This window comes from Chrysochloris asiatica, unplaced genomic scaffold (genome assembly GCF_000296735.1).
Source record: "Chrysochloris asiatica unplaced genomic scaffold, ChrAsi1.0 scaffold00091, whole genome shotgun sequence".
NCBI classification, from domain to species: domain Eukaryota; kingdom Metazoa; phylum Chordata; class Mammalia; order Afrosoricida; family Chrysochloridae; genus Chrysochloris; species Chrysochloris asiatica.
Genome location: NW_006408609.1, coordinates 6,659,799 through 6,673,836, shown reverse-complemented (window position 1 = coordinate 6,673,836; position 14,038 = coordinate 6,659,799). Strand labels below are relative to the sequence as shown.

General features: G+C 36.8%; 1 pseudogene; it reads right to left on the bottom strand.

Annotated features, from left to right (window-relative positions):
- Nucleotides 1-7,025: 7,025 nt before the first annotated feature.
- Nucleotides 7,026-8,036, bottom strand: LOC102831498 (annotated as a pseudogene).
- Between the last annotated feature and the right edge of the window lie 6,002 nt (nt 8,037-14,038).

The following is a 14,038-nucleotide window of genomic DNA, read 5'->3' as shown; positions in this document are numbered from 1 at the left end:
TGTTGTTGTTAAGTGCCATCGAGTCGGTTCCGACCCATAGTGACCCTGTATAGGGTTTCCTAGGAGCAGCTGGTGAGCCTGAACCACCAACTTTGCAGTCTGATGCATTAACCCACAGTGCCACATCAGAAATATATATACATATATATATATATACACAACCTTGCTTGCTGAAAGCGAAGAGGACTTGAAACATTTACTTAAGATCAAAGAGCACAGCCTTCGGTATGGATTGCATCTCAAAGTCAAGAAAACAAAAATCCTCACCACTGGACCAATAAACAAGATTCTTATCAATGGAGAAAAGATTGAAGTTGTCAAGGACTTCATTCTTCTTGGATCAACTATCAACACTCGCGGAAGCAGCAGTCAAGAGATCAGACAACGTATTGCACTGGGCCACAGTACATAACCATATATATATTCTCCAATTGGGACAAAGCAGTCACCCTAGGTCACGGCTTCACGAACTTCCTGAGTCCATGATCTGAAGACGTGACTCAGTTTGTGTCCATTTAGGCACGCTTTCTCGGGCTCTGCCGCGCCGCCACCAGAGGGCTACATCCTTGGCCGCAGCAGTGGGTTCCCCCTGCCTGAAGGCTATCTATCTATCTATCTATCTATCTATCTATCTATCTATCTATCTATCTATCTATCTATCTATCTATCTATCTATCTATCTGTCTATCTATCTATCTAGATCTTCTGGTAGTGACTTTAAATGGAATTGTTAGGTCACCTCTACACGCCCCAGCAGAAGCGACAGACACCCACGTTTGTCCAGTGCTTTAGAAGAAATGGGGCAAAAGGCTGTGAGGAAGAAGGTTCTATGCCAGACTGGTCATATGTATAAGATATTTTCATATTATAACCATTGTTCTGTGTGTACACTTTATTCCATTTTTGTATATATAGTTGATTATAATAAATACTTTCTGAAATAATCTAGTCTTTCAGATGTTCTTAAGGGCCTGGTATATGTTAAAAGTATAAGTAGTAAAATAATACCATCTGTAAATCTCTTTTTGTTAAAATTCATATGAAATAATTAGGGTTTTGTTGTAAACTGTTGGGCTTATTTGAATGGCTAAACCATCTCTTTGGGCAGTGCACTTTTGTTTGTGCACTGGTTCTGGGGGGAGGGAGGAGAAAGAAGTGCAAAAGGCTCTCTGCTAGTATGAGGCAGGGTTTACCATTGTCCCTATGTTTGTGCAATGTTTTAATTTTCTGTGGATATAGTGGATATAAAGGAAAAATGAGTCACAATTTACAACATCTAGTCTTTCTAGATGTTATAAAGGTTGCCAGTGTATGACAAAGTAAAGTTAGTAGACTAACACAACACATAATTCTTAGGAAAGATTGTCTTCAGAAAATGTGCCTTCATGGAGGAGGGAGAGAAAGGAAGGTTCTGTAGGTCAGTATGTTCACACGTAGAAGAAACTTTCAGATTATAACTTGTTACCTGTGTATAGTTTATTCAAACTATGAATAATGTGCTATGTGCATAGTGGATGAACTAAGTTCTTATTGGAACCGTCTAGTCTATCTAGTCGTTTAGAAGTGTCTGACATATGTTAAAAGTAGAAGTAGTAAAATATCACTTTGTAAACATCTTTTTGCTAAAATTCATAAAAAATATTGGGATTCTTAAACCACCTCTGAACAGTATGCTACTGTCTGTCTATACTTGTTCAATGGCTTGGAAGAGGTGGGAGGGAAGGAACCACAGAAAATAAATATGATCACGTGTTCATACTTGGACAGTCTCAGACAAAACCAGTTTTCTGTCTGATATGTGAATTTTGTTTTGCTGTGTGCAGTGTATATAATGGGCAAATGAGTCCTAATTTTGCACCATCTAGTCTATAGTTGTTAAAGAGGTAGCCAGTGTATGACAGTATAGATTTAGTAAAATTAGCACATTTTGTACACTTTATGTTAAATTTATCGGAAAGTTTTCTTCTAGAAATGACTTACATATGAATTTGTTCAACTGCCACTAAAGCAATTATACATGCCTGTACTTGTCTACTGGATTGGTGGTGAAGAGAAGGAAGTGAGGAGAGGGAAAGACCAAAATGGTCATATTTAGAAGATACCTCAGATTATAACCATTGTTATGTGTGTGCAATTTTATTAAACAGAACTGTGTATCTAGCAGACAAATAAATTCTTATTTGAAATATCTAGTCTTTCTAGATGTTTAGATATGCTTGGTGTATTTAAGTAGGGTAACCCTTTGTAAATAGCATTTTTAAATTGCTATTTTTTAAATTTCTAAGTTCTAAATTTTTGTGTTTGGAAATGGAATTGTAAAACACCTCTGTGAACACTATACTTGTTGCTTGCTCTGAGTTAAGGAAGATGGGAGGGTAGAAACAGCAAAAAGTATTTTCCTAGTGTATACTAGAAATTTTCAGATTATCCATTGCCTTGTATGTTATATGCTTTTTATTTAACTTTACTATATATGTTGTGTGTATATATTGGACATATGAGTCCCAATTTTATATCTAGTCTCTAGATACTATAGAGGTTATCAATGTATGACAAAAGTAGAGTTAGTAAACTAAAACATTTTATACTCTATATGTTAACATTCATAGAAAAGCTGTCTTCTGAAAATGACTTTTGAAAATGAAATCATAAAACCACATCTAAATAACATGTGCCTGTAGTTTTCCACTGAGGTTGTGGTAGAGAGGAGTTGGAAGAAATGGTTGATTCTAGATCAGAATGTTCTAGTCTTCCTAGATGATAAAGAAGTTGCCAGTGTATGACAAAAGTAGACTTAGCAAACTAATACATTTTGTACCTGTGTTAAAATTCATAGTAATGACTTTTGAAAAATGAATGATTTATAGGAGTAAAATTGTTTAAGTCCACTTTAAGCATTACAGATGCTTGTTTTTATCCACTGGGTTGATGTAGTGAGAAGGGAAGGGGAATGTTTACTTAGAAGACATTGTCAGATTCTAGCCTTTTTTTTTCATAAGTGTGCAGTTGATTGAGTACTACTGTGTGTATAGTGGACAAACGTAAGTCCTTATCTGAAACACCTTGACATGGTAATTTCTTGATGTTTGGAAGTGTACAACATACATTAAAAGAGGTTGTAAAATAACATCCTTTAAATACTTTTATTTTTCCCCTTCCATTAATTCATAGGAATGGTTGTATTTGGGAAGTGGAATTGTTAACTTTGATGTCTTGGAAACAGTATAGTGTGTAGTCTTAGGACATGAGAATCGAGTTGCAGATGAAAGGATTCTATGCCCATGAGTTAGACAAATTTAGATAGTCTTAACAAAGATTATATGTGTATTTTTGTTAACAGTGCTGTGTGTTAAAGTTCAATTAAATCCTAATGCCCAAAATGTTAAAAGTAGAGGCAGTAAAATAATCTCCAAATAGCCTCTTGTTTATATGAAGGACTATCTTAGAGTGAACTTTGCTGATCCACCTCTTGAGCTAAAACTATTTCTGTACTTAGTCATTGAATTGGTGGAGGAAGGACAAAGGAAGGGGCTCTTGGCTAGTAGCTCAATATCTAGAAGCCAGTTTTAGATTATAATCCTAAATTTATATATGCATTTCTTTCTATAAATTATCTGTTTATTGTGAACAATATTTATTATTTTGCAGCACCTAAGCTTGCAGCATCTTAGCTTTTTAGACACAGAATCCTGGTGTGGCACTGTGGGTTAATGGGCCAGATTGCAAAGTCGTTTGAAACTGCAAGGTTGGCAGTTCAAGCTCACCAGCTGCTCGTTAGAAACCCTATACAGGGTCACTATAGGTTGGAACTAACTCGATGGCACTTCACAACTTCACAAGCTTTTTAGACGTTTTGAGGTGACAGTATAAGTATTGATAGTGAGTTAATTAATTTGTAAATTGTCGGGGTTTGCCCTCGACATAGTTGTCACGAGTGTTTGGTTCACGAGGAGGGGAGATCCAGAGGCGATAGGGATAGTGAAAGAATACACAGACAAACAGAAGAAGGGAGACAATGAGGCACCCCAAAGCCAGGGTGGATACATCACTGGTGGGCAGGCTTGGGACTACAGGCATCATGCCTCTGCGGGCAACACCTCACTGCCCTGCAATCTTTACTGCATGCCTTCCAACCCGTAATGCACTGCAATCGTTACTCCATGCCTTCCAACCAGTAATGCACACCTGGGGAGGCCCGGGGCTCTGCTTTATTCAGGGGAGGAGCTTCACATCAAGCTGGGAGGGACCAAAACAGGATACAGCTAACATCAGTACTTTTCCAGACATTCAGGTAACTTTACATCTACTTCGCTGGTTCAAATCCCAGGCTAGCAACTTGGATTCTCAGGCCCAATTAACATATCTATAGCCCCTGAGCACAGTTGGGGGAAGGTGAGTTCTGCAGGAGACGTCCAGGAGAATGGGCTGCATCTGGAAAAGGGATTAGGAAGGATGGGTTCTTTGTCTATAGAACAAAGAACCGAGAAGTAGCTAAGATATTTTTAGTTAATCCTTTGGAGAAAGGTTTAACCTTGCAACCTTTAGTCTCGGCTTTAGGAAAATATCACCTTTATTTGTGGATTTTCAAAGACTCCGTGTATTAATTTAATATATATAACTGAATATTAAGATGAAAGCAATTTGCCATTAACTGCCAGTGGCCTCATTTGTTACACTCGGGCCTATAGGGCCTCGAACCTCTGACCAGTCTTACACGGTCCACAACAGTAAATATCTTTTTGTTTTAATTAATAGAAAAGCATTTTGGACATGGAATTTTTAAAGCAACTTTGAGCAATGTACCTCAAGATTGGTTAGGTTGGCAGAAGGACGTGCAAGGGCTGGGATGTATGTAGATGTGTCCAGATGTACATTTTGTTGATAAACATTGGTGTATGAAAGCATCTCTTGACTGAACTTTAAGAATACAATATTAAATGCAATTGAAATAGCTTGGTAATAAATTAGTAGTTATCAATCTGATAATGAATTTTCTTAGAAGCATTAAACTTACTGTACTCTTGCTTTCTGTTCCATTTTAAAGTGAGCATTGTGGGAATACAGTATTTTGTAACTCTTGTCAGTATCCTATCTAGAGGCCTATTTCTATTTTTGTCATTTATGAAATTTTTCTCCCCAAAGAAAGACAGGATTTGTTTGGTGTTTTTTTTTTTTTTTTTCAACCTGAGTGAGCCAGTGTCGTGTATACTTGGTTGTCAAAATACTCATGGCTTTGGGACTTTGAATTAGTAAATATCCATGATGTGCGAAAAAAGCATGAATATCTACTTTGTGACCTCAACTACCTAAAACTGCATGTTGAGTTATGTGTATGTACACAAAAGATGTCAAACTTGTCATCAAATCATCAAATTAATTTTGGATCTCTTTTGTGTGTTCTTTGCTTTTGGCTAATTTGCATTTCATTTTTCTCTATTGCACATATTTTAGAAATTTAAAAAGAGAATAAAAAATGTTATTTTAAAACCTGCATGGAATCCCCATTGCTTGTATAATAAAGTTAGTGTGTTCACACCAAAAAAACAAACAAACAAAAAACACCACAAAAACTTAGCTCCCCCAGGAAATGCCTGGAGGCACCCAGCTCTACAAGAAAGTCTCCTGCCTAAAGTCATTTAGCTTGCTTGTTCTATGGACTAGGAAGTCCACTGCTCTGTCTCATCTTTAGCTGTAGGTTATGTTGCTGCTGCTCTTCTGTCACTGCTCTGGTGTCACAGCTTTCTGTCCCTGGGTCAAGAAAGTTTAATACACAGGAATTACAGAGTCCAAAGGTTGCACTCCACTCCTGGTACTTCTTTGATAATAGTGAGATCCTCCATTCCTCCTTCTGGGATGGCTCTTTTTATACACTTTAGTTCCAGGATATTACAATTACAATGAACACTGTTAACCACTCACAATTGAATCATATAATCCTATCAACATCTTCTCATACCTTCTGTTACCCAGACACATCAGGAAAAAAATGTTTTGTTGGAGTTACAAAAATGATGGGTAGAACAGCCATATGAAGTAATTCACTGCACTGAAGTCCTCAGACTTCCTACATTGATGGTGGTTGGTGGTTGCGTGCCATGGAGCTAGTTCCTACTCATAGCAATCCTGTATAGCAGCATTTCCAAGGTTGTAAACCTTTACAGGAGCAGAAAGCCTTATCTGCTTCCTACATTAATTGAATTATTATTCCTCTCCAGTTCCCTACTTTAGAGACTACATCTGCTCTTTGATTCTATATGAAATTTTCAAAGAAATCAGAGTTTATTTCAAAAGTGGATTTCTTTTAAAGGACTCACTTGTCAGATTCACGTAGGATGTTGTAGTTGTTGTTAAGCACCTTGGAGTCGGCTCTGACTCATAGCAGTCCTGTATAGAGTTTCCAAGGAGTGGCTGGTGGGTTTGAACTGCCGACCTCATGGTTAGCACTCCAGTGCTTATCCTACAGAGCCACACCAGGACTCCATTCACCGTGGATAAACCCCTTTCAATTAACTTAAAATCAATGTATTAGATACTTATATTTTTCATGTGATTGTTGTTGTTGTTGTTATGTGCTGTGGAGTCGGTACCCACTCATAGCGACCCTATACAGGGTTTCCGAGGCTGTAAATCTTTACGGGAGCAGAAAGCCTCATCATTCTCCCGCGGAACAGCTGGTAGTTTAGAACTGCTGACCTTGAGGCTCGCAGCCCAATTCGTAACCACTACGCTACCAGTGATAGTAGGGACTTAATACTATTTTTTAAAAAAAATTCATACAAATTTGATTACACAAAGTCTTTTTTCAAGGCTCTTTTTTTTTTTTTCCTACTTCTTAAGAAATTGGAATACAGTACGATGAAGAAGAAAATGAGGAGAAAGACTGATGGCTTATTACTTAGGACACTTTATTAAATGCAAAGCAAGATTGAGCATCTTTGCTGAGAAGGTGCCCAGGGAAGGGAAGACCATGGTTTTCCTTGGAGGGGAAGATGTGAGCATTTCTAGCCCCTCTTGTGGTGCGAAGATTAGCCCATGTTCTGTCTGTTGCCATAACCCCTAGGATGGGTGTCCTTCCAATCATCCCACTCCCAGGCTCTGTGTACTGTTTTCTCAGCATCATCTCCTTCCTTTTGTTCCGGATCTTCCAGTTGCTGAGTGGTTTTGAATATTGTTGATGGCATTTCCTGATCTGGTAATGCTCCATGTTTCCGATGCTGATCATACCAGTCATTCACTGTCATAGTTGCCAGGCTTGGATAACCAGCTCCAAGTACCTTGACTTGGGCCATGTCTCGAGTGAGAAAGAGGGGTTTCAATGGCAGCCTGTCCTGACGAGATGTGTGAGAAGTTGATGCCTCATTTGAGGAGTCTTTTTCTCTTAGAATCTTTATCTCTTGATCAATGCTGTCAATTTCTTCCAGACTGATACCAATCCACCTTCGAAGATGAAGGAGGTAATATTCCCGGACACACTCATCATCCGCTTGACCACTTTCCACAGCAGACTTCAATGCAGACAATCTACGCTCCATCACCTTCTTCTGCTTGTATCTCTCTATTTTAGCTTGTCGTTGAGACGCCACGATGACAAGGCTAGAATAGGCCATGGAGTAGCTACTGGCGTTATTTTCAACTAAATTGTTTTTGGTTTTGGGTAGCTCAAAGTCTGCCACATGATAGTAATGGCACTGAGTTAAATAGTTTATAAAATGTTCTCGAGCCCACTTTAAATGATCTAGACGCTTGCTGGAGTTGACTTGTTTCATGGTGAAGGCTCCCTGAAACGCTGGCACCAACAGATACTTCAGGTCAGTGGAAGCAATTTCTTCTAAAATTTCATTCCGGCTGAATAAATCGAGCTGTGATAACATTTCGGCAACCTTCTCAAGGAGGTCCAGTCCCTTAAATACCTTTTCCTGGATGATCCGGGAACCCGTGGGTTCAGTGGCTACTTCCACTTCATCTAGAAACTTCTTACTGGTTTCGAACAGATCTGAGAGCCTTGGGAGTAGCAATTCGTCTTTCGCAGCTGCCATCTTGGAAGTGGGAGGAGCCCAGAAAACTGTTTTCGACAATTGACTGCGTCTGAAAACTCCTTTTACCCTTGTCGTACAATGTAGCCCAATCACAGACGCAATGACGCAGCGGCTCCCATTCCCACTCACTCTGAGGTGATGATGCAAAATGTGCAGTGTAGGGGTTTGTCGGAATAACAGCACCACCTTAAAATTCAGTTTTTACCACATTCACTAACCAAGATAAGCAATTTGAGTATGAAAATAATAATGTAATTGTTAAGAAAATAACAAATAATAGTTAACTGAAATAAGTTGAGTTTGTGATGCAGAATGAATTCATAATGATTCTGAAATTAAACAAAAGGTTTCACCATATAGGCAGCTTTCATGTAACATAAAGATAGAATATAGTGACCATGCTTAATTTTTTTGCTCATTTTAATAAGGGTTTTTATATAATATGTAGTTTTTCTTATATTCCTTTTTGGCTGTTTGTAATGCTAAAATGGAGTCCTAATGTGGCGCTGTAGGATCAAGCACTGGTCCACAAGGTCTATTTGAACTGCAAGGTCGGTGGTTCAAACCCACCAAGGTCTAGTCCAAACAGTATACAGGTCACTATGAGTCTGAACCGACTCGATATTACTTAACAACAAACAACAAATGTGTAAATAGAACCTTGATTCTATCCATGTAATTTTTCAACAACAATTTGAGGTAACCATTTCACACTTATCTCAACAATTCCTTCCAGTTTGCTAAATTTCAATACTCTCTCCTTAGTTTAGTAAGAAATAGAAGCCATCCATATAAATGTATTTGGACCACCAAACAACAGTACTATTGAGATAATCCTATTATCTCCTTAGTTACATCATCTCTCTCCTGAACCTTTATTTATTTATTTTTTTAAATGGGATCAGGCTGTTTGTATGTCAACATGCTGTAATGTACTCCCTACATAAACAAGCAAAAATGTTTTTTTTTCTTCTCTTATATTTCCATATTCCTCTGCTACTTTTATAGCAAAAGTTTTCAAAAAAGTTGTTTTTTCTTTTTTTTAATCTGAATGTCTATTCTTGTCAATATCATTTTTTTTATCTTAGTCAAGTCTGCCTTTCATCTCCATTAACTCTGAAAACCTGGTGTGATGCTGTAGGATAAACACTGGACTGCTAACCTCAAGGTCTGCAGTTTAACTATATCAGCTGTTCATTGAAAACCCTCTACAGGGTCACCATGAGTGGGAACAGACTTGACACAAGCAATAACAACAACAACAACAACAACTCTCTGAAGCCTCTCTCTTCAGTCACCAATAACCTCCAGTTTGCCAAATCTCAGTGTTCCATTCTTAGGATCATTCTATTAGATATCGCTGCCGTATTTCAATCAGAAAGTTAAGTTAGTTCCTTCTTAGAAACTAATTTTAAACTTCGATTTCAAGACACCTCACTCTTTCATTTCTTCCTACCTCAATGACTTTCTCTTCTAATCTTTTTGACTGAATCTTTCAGTTTTTAATTTATTATAATTATGTTGTTTTCCATAACTGATTAAAGTTTTATTCACATGCTTAGCTTTCTTCTCTTTTTCATCAATACTTACTGCCTAATCATCTCATTCAACCACATTGTTTTATTTTACATCTACCATTTTATCCTCATAACTTCCACAGTGATCTCTTTTGCCCTGAATTACAGTTTTAATATATTTAAAACAGAACTCTCAATTTGCTGTCTCCCAAACCTCAGTTTTCTTCATGCCTGTACAGGGTCGCTATGGGTCGGACCCGACTCGATGGCACTTAACAACAACAACAACAACAATAAGTGGTATCAACATTAACTCTATTGTTTGTCATAAAAAATGCAATACCTTCCTTTCCCTTTGATATCAATATATCTAATATTTCAGAATGTCTGTTAACTCTGTTTTTAAAATGCAACCTAGATATGATAAACACTTTCTACCTCTACTCTTTGCCTCTTGTCTAAACTTCCACACATCCCATGGAATGGTTCTTTTAAACTCTAGTATAATTACTCTAGAGAATCATGCTAGAGTTTAAGAGACTTCTTCAATATTGCAAGTTGAGGCTTGAATTTTTTTCTTCAGTTTTTTTCAATTTAAGAAATACTGAGACTATTCTTCTCGTTTGGTTTTCTAATTCCAGGTCTTTGCACATTTCATTTATATTACTTTGTCATATCAAGCTACACTTTGAAATTTTCTGTTTAGCTTTTATATCATTGAACTATATAATTAATATCACATGCAAATATAATTTAGCAGAAGGTAATTAAAAATGGATACAACAGTACATTGAAAAATAACTATCCAAAATTTAAGATGGATTCAGAAGAGGATATAGAACTAGGCATATCACTGCTGATGTAAAATGGATCTTAACTGAAAGCAGAGAATACCAGAAACATGTTTGCTTTGCTTTATTGACTATGCAAAGGCTTCCAACTGTGTAGATCATGACAAACTATGTGTAACATTATGAATAATTGGTATTCCAGACATTTCATTGTGCTCGTGAGAAACTTGTACATAGACGATGAGGCAGTTGTTAAAAAATAACAAGAGGATATTGAATGGCTTAAAATCAGGAAAAGTGTGAGCCAGAGCTGTATTCTTTTAGCATACTTATTCAATCTGTACTACTGAGCAAATAATATGAGAAACCAGATTATATAAAGAAGAACATGGCATAGGGATTGGAGGAAGACTGTTAACAAAGTTGGATATGCAGATGATACATCATTGCTTGCTGAAAGAAAGAAATACTTGAAATACTGATGGATGGAGTTCAAAGACTAGGTCTTATGTGTGAATTGTACCTCAATATAAAGAAATAAGAATGATCACAACAGGACAAATAAATAACATCATGATAAATGGAGAAAAGATTGAAATTGTCAAAGACTTCATTTTGCTTGGATCCACAATCAATAGTCATGAAGCAGCAATCAAGAACTCCATCCATAAGTATTTCAAGTATTAGACAAATCTGCACAAGATCCTTGGGAACTTATTAGAGCAAATTAATTACCATCCTGCATTAGTACTCCTTGGAGACCAAGATGGCCAAACATCATCTCTCAAACTTTGGATATATTGTTAGGAGGGACCAGTTGCTGGAGAAGGATATCATGTTTGGTAAGGTGGAGGGCCAGAGAAAAAGAAGAAGACCCCAACAAGATAGATTGGCCAAGTGGCAGCATGGATGGACTCATGTGTGTCAACAATAGTGATGTTGGCCCAGGATCTGGCAGTGTTTCATTCTGTAGTGCATAGGGTGGCTATGAGTCGGTACCAACTCGATGGCACCTAATAACAACAACAACACATTAGTTATAGAGGTTCATATTTACAAATGCAAAGCATCACGTTAAGAATTCCTCATAAATAAAAGAGTCATCTCTCTCTAGCAGGGATCATGCCGGTATCCAATAAATTTCACGTTGCAATTCAATTTTTAATGTCTTTCTTTTCCTCTCTCCTCTCCTCCATACCATGCATTTCCTTTGCACTCTAAAATGGGGCAGCACTATAATAGAGATTTGCCCAGGTGCCTGCTCAGTAAGGCCCCAGGGCCACAAGGGCATGCTATCTTTTAAGGCAGCCTATTCAATTTTTAACAGCTCTAATTTTAAGAATGTTCTTTTTATATCATGAGTTAATATTTGTCTGACTGTAACTTTGATCCATTGGTCCTATTTCTGCTGGCTAGGCCTCCTAAGCATAACTCTTTCCTGAATAGAAATAGAACAGCTGCTTAACACCTCCCATATGCTATTGCTTTATATAGTTGAAGATTGTAAATCCCCCAGCCTCCAGCACCTCCACTACACACTTTATCAGCCTTCTGTTCTCTGTTGTAAATAAATTCATCTCCTTAGCCTTTCCTCAAATGACCCATTTCCCAAACATTTGACTGCTATTTTTGCTGAACTCAAGAGAGGGGACACCAGATTCAATCATTTAGATTTTACATTCAGGAAGGAAAATACCAGGAAATTACATTCTAGTCAATTGTGAATTACCATTTTAATTATTTAACTTTTGGGTTGCTGTTTGTTTAAATTAGCATATCAGCACTGATTCGCTCACTAAAAAGTACCAAGTACCTTACTCAATGTAAAGTAGTATGACAGAATTAAAATAAGAGTAAGACATCATCCCTGTACTTGAAAAGTTTAATTCACTTGTGCTATTACTAAATTTCATATGAGCTTTAAAATGTCAAGTAGGTTCTTTGATTTCTATTGTTCTTGTTAGAGGATGCTTATAGTGTTTACCAGCATCCTTAATGTACCTCTAGGGTTCTGTTTTCCCAGGGCTGAACTGCAGGTTCCTGAGCTATGGAGGCTAACACCCTGGTGATGGGCCCTACACTTTGATTCCCTCTGGGTAAATGACAGCTGCAGTCATTTTATTACCTCGTATGTTATAAGTTAATTTAGGGGGAAAATGCTATTATAGATTTGGATGAGTTCCATTAAACTCCATTAAAACTTTGACTGTTAGATACATTAATAAAGCTTCAAAGTCAGTGAATGAAAAGATTGATAGAATATATAGAATAGAACATTAAATGGAATATTTGATATGAGCTATTAAATCTTTCAGAGAAAATTTTAGAGGCTTATTGATACATATTTTTTGTGTAGGAATTTTTGGGTTCTGTTTCTTATATATATGTTTGCATTAATGTTTATGAATAGAAATATTGTAAGAGATTTAATTAGAATTCTTTTTGTGACTCTAGAGTAAGAAATTAACGAATATACTTAAGCTCCCATTGATTCTTACCAACTAACATTCTATACAGTGGTAAGTAAGGAAGATATCTAAAGATCTTTGAAATTCCCAAATATCTCTGCTATGTTCCAGGAAATGGTTAGGTGCTCCTACTAACAACTATTTACTTAATATAATTTTTAATATACAACTTTTTTGTTATTCCCATTTTACATTAGAAAAAGAAAAACTGAGGTTCAGAAATTTAAGCTACTTGCCAATATAATATTATAAGACCAGGACTTAAATTTAGAGCTGCATTACTCTAAAGTCTTGAAAAAGAAGAGCTGCTATTAGCTCCCATTGATTATGTAACTTGGGCAATAAGGATTACAATTTGATCATCTAACCTTAATTATTCCAATATGTTGTTAGTTCACCAGGAATAGATACATTTGAGTAATTAATAAATAAAGCCTATGTTTAGTGCAATGGAAACCTAAGGGAAGAAACTAAAGTCTATTATTATATGTTGAACTTTACACATACTCTTGATAGACCTAACAACATTTTTAAGACAAATATTTTTTTTCCAGTGCAGAGGGAAGAACCTATATCTGAGATGAGTTAAATAACTTGCCTGCAGCTACACAGCTTGTTAAAGGCAACGTTGAAAACCTAACTCCAAATACATGTCTGCTTGTTCCTAAAATTTTGCTGTCTTATTGTAGCAACAGCGATGATTTATGTTTGATTTAAGGTTAATCAGATGAGTAGACAGCAAAACATGCAATTAGAGAAGATGACTAGGTTTTTTGGTCTGTTCTTGTATGTTGTTGATGTAAGCATAACTAAGAAATGTCCCCTAGATCAACATTTTTCTTGGAATTTCTTCTTGAAATAAAGATTCAATCATGCTCTTTGTTTTTGTTGCAGTTATTGATGCTAGCTGCTCCAAAAGATAGACTTCAAAATCTGCATGGCTTACCACAAAATAGTCATATTTTTCTTTCATGTAAAGTCCAGTGTAGGCCAGGGAGTCCTCTCCAAACAATAACTCAGCAACCATTTTTCAGCTATTCTATCAGGAACCATGGCTTGCAAAGTCATCATGGAGAGACCAAAGAACTTGAGATTCAAATAATAAGTGTCACCAGAGTTGGTGTCACCTAGTATGGTAATTCATGTTAACAGCCCCATCCCCATTGATCTCTTCCCATGCCAGATCATACAGAATCCTTAATAATGTTTGTTATCAATTTTAATCA